The sequence below is a fragment of the Theropithecus gelada genome, chromosome 17 (assembly GCF_003255815.1).
Source record: "Theropithecus gelada isolate Dixy chromosome 17, Tgel_1.0, whole genome shotgun sequence".
In the NCBI taxonomy this organism is placed as follows: Eukaryota; Metazoa; Chordata; class Mammalia; order Primates; family Cercopithecidae; genus Theropithecus; species Theropithecus gelada.
Genome location: NC_037685.1, coordinates 78,186,314 through 78,195,659, shown reverse-complemented (window position 1 = coordinate 78,195,659; position 9,346 = coordinate 78,186,314).

Genomic DNA, 9,346 nt, shown 5'->3' with positions numbered 1-9,346 from the left:
TAATTGGAAGTAAAGCACTCCTCAGCAAATGTACAAGAACAGAAATTATAACAAACTGTCTCTCAGACCACAGTGCAATCAAACTAGAACTCAGGACTAAGAAACTCAATCAAAACCGCTCAACTACATGGAAACTGAATAACCTGCTCCTGAATGACTACTGGGTACATAACGAAATGAAGGCAGAAATAAAGATGTTCTTTGAAACCAATGAGAACAAAGATACAACATACCAGAATCTCTGGGACACATTTAAAGCAGTGTGTAGAGGGAAATTTATAGCACTAAATGCCCACAAGAGAAAGCAGGAAAGATCTAAAATTGACACTCTAACATCGCAATTAAAAGAACTAGAGAAGCAAGAGCAAACACATTCGAAAGCTAGCAGAAGGCAAGAAATAACTAAGATCAGAGCAGAATTGAAGGAGATAGAGACACAAAAAACCCTCCAAAAAATCAATGAATCCAGGAGTTGGTTTTTTGAAAAGATCAACAAAATTGACAGACCACTAGCAAGACTAATAAAGAAGAAAAGAGAGAAGAATCAAATTGACGCAATTAAAAATGATAAAGGGGATATCACCACCGACCCCACAGAAATACAAACTACCATCAGAGAATACTATAAACACCTCTACGCAAATTAACTGGAAAATCTAGCAGAAATGGATAATTTCCTGGACACTTACACTCTTCCAAGACTAAACCAGGAAGAAGTTGAATCCCTGAATAGACCAATAGCAGGCTCTGAAATTGAGGCAATAATTAATAGCTTACCAACCAAAAAAAGTCCAGGACCAGATGGATTCACAGCTGAATTCTACCAGAGGTACAAGGAGGAGTTGGTACCATTCCTTCTGAAACTATTCCAATCAATAGAAAAAGAGGGAATCCTCCCTAACTCATTTTATGAGGCCAACATCATCCTGATACCAAAGCCTGGCAGAGACACAACAAAAAAAGAGAATTTTAGACCAATATCCCTGATGAACATCGATGCAAAAATCCTCAATAAAATACTGGCAAACCGGATTCAACAACACATCAAAAAGCTTATCCACCATGATCAAGTGGGCTTCATCCCGGGGATGCAAGGCTGGTTCAACATTCGCAAATCAATAAACATAATCCAGCATATAAACAGAACCAAAGACAAGAACCATATGATTATCTCAATAGATGCAGAAAAGGCTTTTGACAAAATTCAAGAGCCCTTCATGCTAAAAACGCTCAATAAATTTGGTATTGATGGAACGTACCTCAAAATAATAAGAGCTATTTATGACAAACCCACAGCCAATATCATTCTGAATGGGAAAAAACTGGAAAAATTCCCTTTGAAAACTGGCACAAGACAGGGATGCCCTCTCTCACCACTCCTATTCAACATAGTGTTGGAAGTTCTGGCTAGGGCAATCAGGCAAGAGAAAGAAATCAAGGGTATTCAGTTAGGAAAAGAAGAAGTCAAATTGTCCCTGTTTGCAGATGACATGATTGTATATTTAGAAAACCCCATTGTCTCAGCCCAAAATCTCCTTAAGCTGATAAGCAACTTCAGCAAAGTCTCAGGATACAAAATTAATGTGCAAAAATCACAAGCATTCTTATACACCAGTAACAGACAAACAGAGAGCCAAATCAGGAATGAACTTCCATTCACAATTGCTTCAAAGAGAATCAAATACCTAGGAATCCAACTTACAAGGGATGTAAAGGACCTCTTCAAGGAGAACTACAAACCACTGCTCAGTGAAATAAAAGAGGACACAAACAAATGGAAGAACATACCATGCTCATGGATAGGAAGAATCAATATCGTGAAAATGGCCATACTGCCCAAGGTAATTTATAGATTCAATGCCATCCCCATCAAGCTACCAATGAGTTTCTTCACAGAATTGGAAAAAACTGCTTTAAAGTTCATATGGAACCAAAAAGGAGCCCGCATCTCCAAGGCAATCCTAAGTCAAAAGAACAAAGCTGGAGGCATCACGCTACCTGACTTCAAACTATACTACAAGGCTACAGTAACCAAAACAGCATGGTACTGGTACCAAAACAGAGATATAGACCAATGGAACAGAACAGAGTCCTCAGAAATAATACCACACATCTACAGCCATCTGATCTTTGACAAACCTGAGAGAAACAAGAAATGGGGAAAGGATTCCCTATTTAATAAATGGTGCTGGGAAAATTGGCTAGCCATAAGTAGAAAGCTGAAACTGGATCCTTTCCTTACTCCTTATACGAAAATTAATTCAAGATGGATTAGAGACTTAAATGTTAGACCTAATACCATAAAAATCCTAGAGGAAAACCTAGGTAGTACCATTCAGGACATAGGCATGGGCAAAGACTTCATGTCTAAAACACCAAAAGCAACGGCAGCAAAAGCCAAAATTGACAAATGGGATCTCATTAAACTAAAGAGCTTCTGCACAGCAAAAGAAACTACCATCAGAGTGAACAGGCAACCTACAGAATGGGAGAAAATTTTTGCAATCTACTCATCTGACAAAGGGCTAATATCCAGAACCTACAAAGAACTCAAACAAATTTACAAGAAAAAAGCAAACAACCCCATCAAAAAGTGGGCAAAGGATATGAACAGACATTTCTCAAAAGAAGACATTCATACAGCCAACAGACACATGAAAAAATGCTCATCATCACTGGCCATCAGAGAAATGCAAATCAAAACCACAATGAGATACCATCTCACACCAGTTAGAATGGCGATCATTAAAAAGTCAGGAAACAACAGGTGCTGGAGAGGATGTGGAGAAATAGGAACACTTTTACACTGTTGGTGGGATTGTAAACTAGTTCAACCATTATGGAAAACAGTATGGCGATTCCTCAAGGATCTAGAACTAGATGTACCATATGACCCAGCCATCCCATTACTGGGTATATACCCAAAGGATTATAAATTATGCTGCTATAAAGACACATGCACACGTATGTTTATTGCAGCACTATTCACAATAGCAAAGACTTGGAATCAACCCAAATGTCCATCAGTGACAGATTGGATTAAGAAAATGTGGCACATATACACCATGGAATACTATGCAGCCATAAAAAAGGATGAGTTTGTGTCCTTTGTAGGGACATGGATGCAGCTGGAATCCATCATTCTTAGCAAACTATCACAAGAACAGAAAACCAAACACCGCATGTTCTCACTCATAGGTGGGAACTGAACAATGAGATCACTTGGACTCAGGAAGGGGAACATCACACACCGGGGCCTATCATGGGGAGGGGGGAGGGGGGAGGGGGGAGGGATTGCATTGGGAGTTATACCTGATATAAATGACGAGTTGATGGGTGCAGCAGACCAACATGGCACAAGTATACATATGTAAGAAACCTGCACGTTATGCACATGTACCCTACAACTTAAAGTATAATAATAATAAATAAATTTAAAAAAAAAAAAAGACAAACCAATTGTAAGACTCGGCAATAATTTGAATAGACATTTCTCCAAGGAAGTTATGCAAATAGCCAACAAGTACATGAAAGATGCTCAATATCATTAGTCATTAGACATGCAAGTCCAGGCCATAATGAGACACTACTTCACAATAATAATAATGATGAAAATAACAAGTGTTGGTATGGATGTGGAGAAATCAGAACACTCATACACTGCTGGTAGGAATATAAAATGCACAGCCACTTTGGAAAACAATCTGGCAGTTCTTCAGAAAGTTAAACATAGTTTGACCCTGTGACCCAGCAATTTCACCCCTAAATGTGTACCCAAAGGAACAGAAAAACAGATGCCCACACAAAAATGTGTGCATGAATGCTCATAGCAGTATTATTCTTACTAGTCAACAAGTGGAATTATCAACAGATGAATGGATAAATAAATGTGGCCTATCTACATAATGGAATATGATTTGGCAATATAAAAGAACGAAGTACTGATATGTGCTGCAATGTGGATGAACCTTGAAAACCTTATGCCCTTATGCTAAGTAAAAGAAGACAGTTACAAAAGACTATATCTTGTATGATTCCATTTATATGAAATGTCTAGAATAGGCCAATTCATAAAGAATGGAAGTAGATTCGTATTTATCAGGAGCTTGGGCAAAAGGGGGATAGAGAGTGACTGCTGTTATAGTTGGTATGGGCTTTCCTTGTAGGGTGATGAAATGTTCTAAAATGAGATATTGGTGATAGTTTCACAGCTGTAAATATATTACAAACCACTTACTTTTACACTTGAATAGGTGAATTTTAAGGTATATGATTATATCACAATGTGGCCATTATAAAAAATGCTATAATGGCACATGTGTACCTGTTCTGTATTTTTAATGTGACTATTTATGTATGAATTACACTGCTTCTCAGTTGAGTATAAAATAAAGGCAGTTCTGGAGACATTAAATTCAAGTCATTTCTGTGTGTTCTTTGTTTCCCATCTTGTGTCTGTGCAGTGGTAGTACTATTGGATATTAGTATTATTTAAGATATACAATCAATAGATTAAAGATCACAGTCAAAAGTTTGGGGGAAAGCTAGGTGAAGAAGAGTCAGGGTTGGCCAGACACGGTGGCTTATTCCTATAATCCCAGCTTGTTGGGAGGCCAAGGCAGGCGGATCACCTGAGGTTAGGAGTTTGAGACCAGCCTGACCAACACAGTGAAACCTCGTCTCTACTAAAAAAGTACAAAATTAGCTGGGCATGGTGGCACATATCTGTAATCCCAGCTACTTGGAAGGCTGAAGCAGAGGAATCGCTTGAACTTGGCAGGCAGAGGTTGCAGTGAGCCGAGATCTCGCCATTGCACTCCAGCCTGGGCAACAAGAGCAAAATTCTGTCTGTCTCAAAGGGGAAAAAAGAGAAGAGTCAAGGTTTTTCTGCAGTACCTTTCAGACCCCTTGTCATGATAATATGCCTCGTGACTTTCCAGTGGTGACTACATATGATGCTTGTCTCTAAATTGATCACTGAGCAAAGATGCTCCATGGTGGGGAAAGAGATTTGAAATTATCCCTTCTCTCTTTATTCCCCGTGATCACAGATGACCAAGGTAAATGACTATAACGTCTTCTCCCTATAACCTAGTAGTCGAGCTTAGAATGTAGCTTTCCTAAAACCAAAGGAAAACCATTATTCATTCTATCAAATGAGTGAAATAACAGGGAGATGTAACAGTTGTGGAATGTAAGATCCTCATCTCCTGAGGCAGCAGCATGTTAGAGCAAAGTTTCTAAACAGATGTAACCTAGTCTGTTACTTAGAGGCTCTGAATAAGAAAGCATTTCTTAACATTTCTGAGCTTTCACTCATTTATCTATAAATTACAGATTTAAAAGGTACCAAACTCCTAGAGCTATTGTTAGGATTTGATCAGATAATATATGCAAACATCAGAATGACTCCCACACTTGACAAATCTTGTTCTTGTTGTTGTTCTTGTTAGCATTATTCAGAACAAGTAGATCCTGAAAAGAATAGCTTGATATCAACATGAGGATGTCAACTACTATATCCCGTTATCCTATAGAGCAGGCAATCCCTGTCCAATTTGAAAGAGATCCTGAGAAGACATTCAAAAAAAAGTGAAATTAAATATAGTTTGGCCATATTGCCCCTGAATTAACAGCATTATGTCTTTTACACTGAGAATTCAATCCAGAGTGTCATTCTAGCATCTTGTCTGTTTCTTTTAAATGATGTTAAGCAATTGATCAATCAAACATGCTTAGGAAGATAGCTGATTCATCCTGACAACTAAAGGACAGGACAGCTTGTGTTAGAGACGAAAGTTTCCTTCTGTCAATAAATGACAAATAGATAATTCCAACTCGGAACTTACGTTTACTAAGTCTCTTACGAAGCCTCACTTTGGGGCTTACTGGTAATACATACAAAGTAGCCTGGCAAAGATATATTGTCTTGCATCTACACCTGCTGACTTCTCTTTGAAGCAGAAGAATCATGGGCTTGTGGCATGAAGAATCACTTTCATGTCATCTTAGGATGCCTGTCTCTCACTTGAGCCTGCAGCTAATTTAACAGTATGACTTCCAGATACAACTATGTTCACTGATGGGAACTAACAACAGTGATCTTCCTTTTAACGTTGAGTTTATCATTATCTTCATCAGACTATCTTAAATATACATTAGTCACACCATTTGTTCTCAAAAGTTTTATGTTTTTTTTTTTTTTTTTTTGCGGGGGTTGGGTAGGGCGCTGATTTTGTTTTCTAAGTTAGGTAGAAACAACAAACTAAAAACAAAATACCCCATCTATGCTGATGAGGATACACTTCCCAGTGTCTTGGACAAGACGTTTTCTCACAAAAAACCACCAAAACCTAATTGGGGAAAACTGAAAAACCAAGGAAGTTCTAGAGGCTAAACCACAGCCTTGGGCACAAGGCAGAGACTATATGATCCTTGGGCTGCAGCTGCCCCAATGAAACTAGCCTCCAAACATCTACTGCTACTGTGAGTGAACTGATAAGTATTCAAAGAATTAAAGTCCCTGGAGGGAATGTCTAACTGGCCAACGAAACTCCATCAGGTTCTATGAGAGAGGCAGCCATGGGAAGTGATAAGAGGCTGGCGGTGGTAACTACCCTCCATCTAAGACCTACACACAATTGAGTGTTCTCTTCAGAGGGAAATTGGCAGGCTATAATTAAAGAAGGGGAGGAACGAAGATAAATGCTGGACACCCCCAAAATGGTAACTATTCTCTATGAGTAATGACAGTGATACTAACAGTGATCCCTTTTTATAGGATTTTCACTTTATAAAATACTTTAAAACAATCTTATTAGTTACCTCTAAAAACCATATCATTATGCCTATTTCACCAATGACGTAACAGATGATGTTCAGATCGGTTAAGTTCCTATGATATTCAGACAGGTTAAGTTCCTATGATGTTCAGATAGGTTAAGTTCCTATGATGTTCAGATAGGTTAAGCCATGGTCACATGGCTTCGGTATGATTGACCCAAGACTGGTATATTATACAAATAATGTATTCACACTCACTAAAGAGTTGTTGAATAAACAAATGAATGAATGACCTTTAAAAATCATGTAAGCATCACCTCTTGGAAATAGCTTCACAAGTGAAAGAATTATTTGAAAATATTTAGTCCAGTACCTTTATTTTAAAATACAGGAAACAAGCCATGAGTTAAAAGGATAAATACTTAAGGTGATGGTTATCCCATTTACCTGATGTGATTATTACACCTTGTATGCCTGTATTAAAATAGCTCATATACCCCATAAATATATATATCTACTATATATACATATATATATCTACTGTGTACCCCAAAACATTAAAAATTAAAAATTGATACAAATAAGACAAAACAATTAAGATTAGAATTCTGGTTTACTGAAATTCAGTTACTTGCTTTTATTCTACATTGTATTAATGTCCTTGAGTCCCCTCCTTGTCCTCTGTTGGGTATCACTGTTTTCAACCCGTGAAAGGAAATAAGAAGCATAATGTAGTCTATGCTTTCTGGGACCTCATGTGCAACTTGGAAGTCAGTGTCTCTTGTGTATCATCCCAGCCTTGAAGGACTTTTAGGGTGCTTCTGATGCTGCTTGAGCAATCCAGGGCTCTTACAATTCCTGCTAATTCCCTTCTGTAAACCCTGCAAACTGGTTGCTAGCAACCTTGGAGAGTTCTTTCTCCCACATAGATCCCCCTGTTATTACTTTGTTACACATCCCCCAGAGCCCACAATGGGACAGTTGCCAAAAGATCCATTCCCAAAGCCTTTGGCTATTAGGCCAATCTAGAATGGGAAATTCCAACTGAATGAGACAATTGTGAATACACTTTCTCTGTTGGTAGTGTGAGACATGTGTCCCTATTGGAATGTATTCCATAGCAGCAAGCATCTAGGGTAACTCTATTTAACTATTTGATGTATAGTTAAGTATAGTACAGATAAGCTTTTCAAGACAAGGCTTGTGCATCAATTAGCATACTTGCAATTACAAGTACCAGAGCATACAACTAAAAGTGAATTAAATATTAGGAGTGTATTATATCCAGTGGTCCACTGGTAAATATTTAACAATTAACTATCCAGCGAATTAAAATCCTTGATTTGTGGCTGGGTGCGGTGGCTCACACCTGTAATCCCAGCACTTTTGGAGGCTGAGGCGGGTGGATCACGAGGTCAAGAGATAGAGACCATCCTGGCCAACATGGTGAAACCCTGTCTCTACAAAAAATAGAAAAAAATAGCCGGGCGTGGTGGTGGGCACCTGCAGTCCCAGCTACTCGGGAGGCTGAGGCAGGAGAATCACTTGAACCCAGCAGGCAAAGGTTGCAGTGAGCCAAGGTTGCACCATTGCACTTCAGCCTGGTGACAGAGTGAGACTCCGTCTCAAAAAAAAAAAAAAAAAAAAAAAAAAAAATTCCTTGGTTTGTAGCATTTGCAAGTTCCATGTTGTAAATACATGTATCATGGATGATTTTATGGGACTAACACAGTTACTGAAAGCAGAAGTGGAGAGAGATGCACACGATCATTTCTAACCATGAGAGCTAACTCCAGCACATCACATGACAAGAAATCAACAGATGGGGAGTCAGCCCAGTGAGTGAACAATATCATCAGGGACCCAAGTCTTTCTGCTTTTCTCTTCTGCCATCCCCAGCATATTGGCTATTAACCTCGGGCATGACTCTTCATGATGGCAGCCTCTGCCCAGACAGCGTGTTCTTGCACAGCTGCTTCCCAAGGCAGAAAGGACAGTTTCTCCTGCCAGTCTCTGATTTCTCTCAGTCAGCTACCCTATTCACCTTTTCCCATAGGGTAAGACTGAACAGTTTCTCCTTTCTGTCAGAATTTGCTGGTTTTATAAGCTATTAGGATTGTTGATAATTTTCTACAGTTTTTCAAGGGAGTTCTTATATATTCTCTGGTCATGTGCTCTATCACTGGATATCAGCATTAACAGCTAGATCCCTTCTTCATACCCATTAAAGTTGATCATTCCCTGCTCAATAAGTAAAACAGCTATTTGGAGATTCTGAAATGTGTGAGTTGAATGTGTATGTGGTAGTATGAGCAGAACTACAGACTAAATGACTGGAGACACCACATCGAGCTGTAACCCTGACACCAATTAGCTGTGTGACCTTGGGCAGGTCACTTAACCTTTGCAATCTTGGCTTACTTATCTCCAAACAGAAGGAATTTTAGAAAATGGTCTCTCAGTCCTTTTCATGTCAAAAGGGCTGTTGTTCAAATTAATAGTAATGCCGAAATAAAGATGCTAGCTCGCTAGGTAACCTTGGTCAGTCTAATTAACCCGTCTG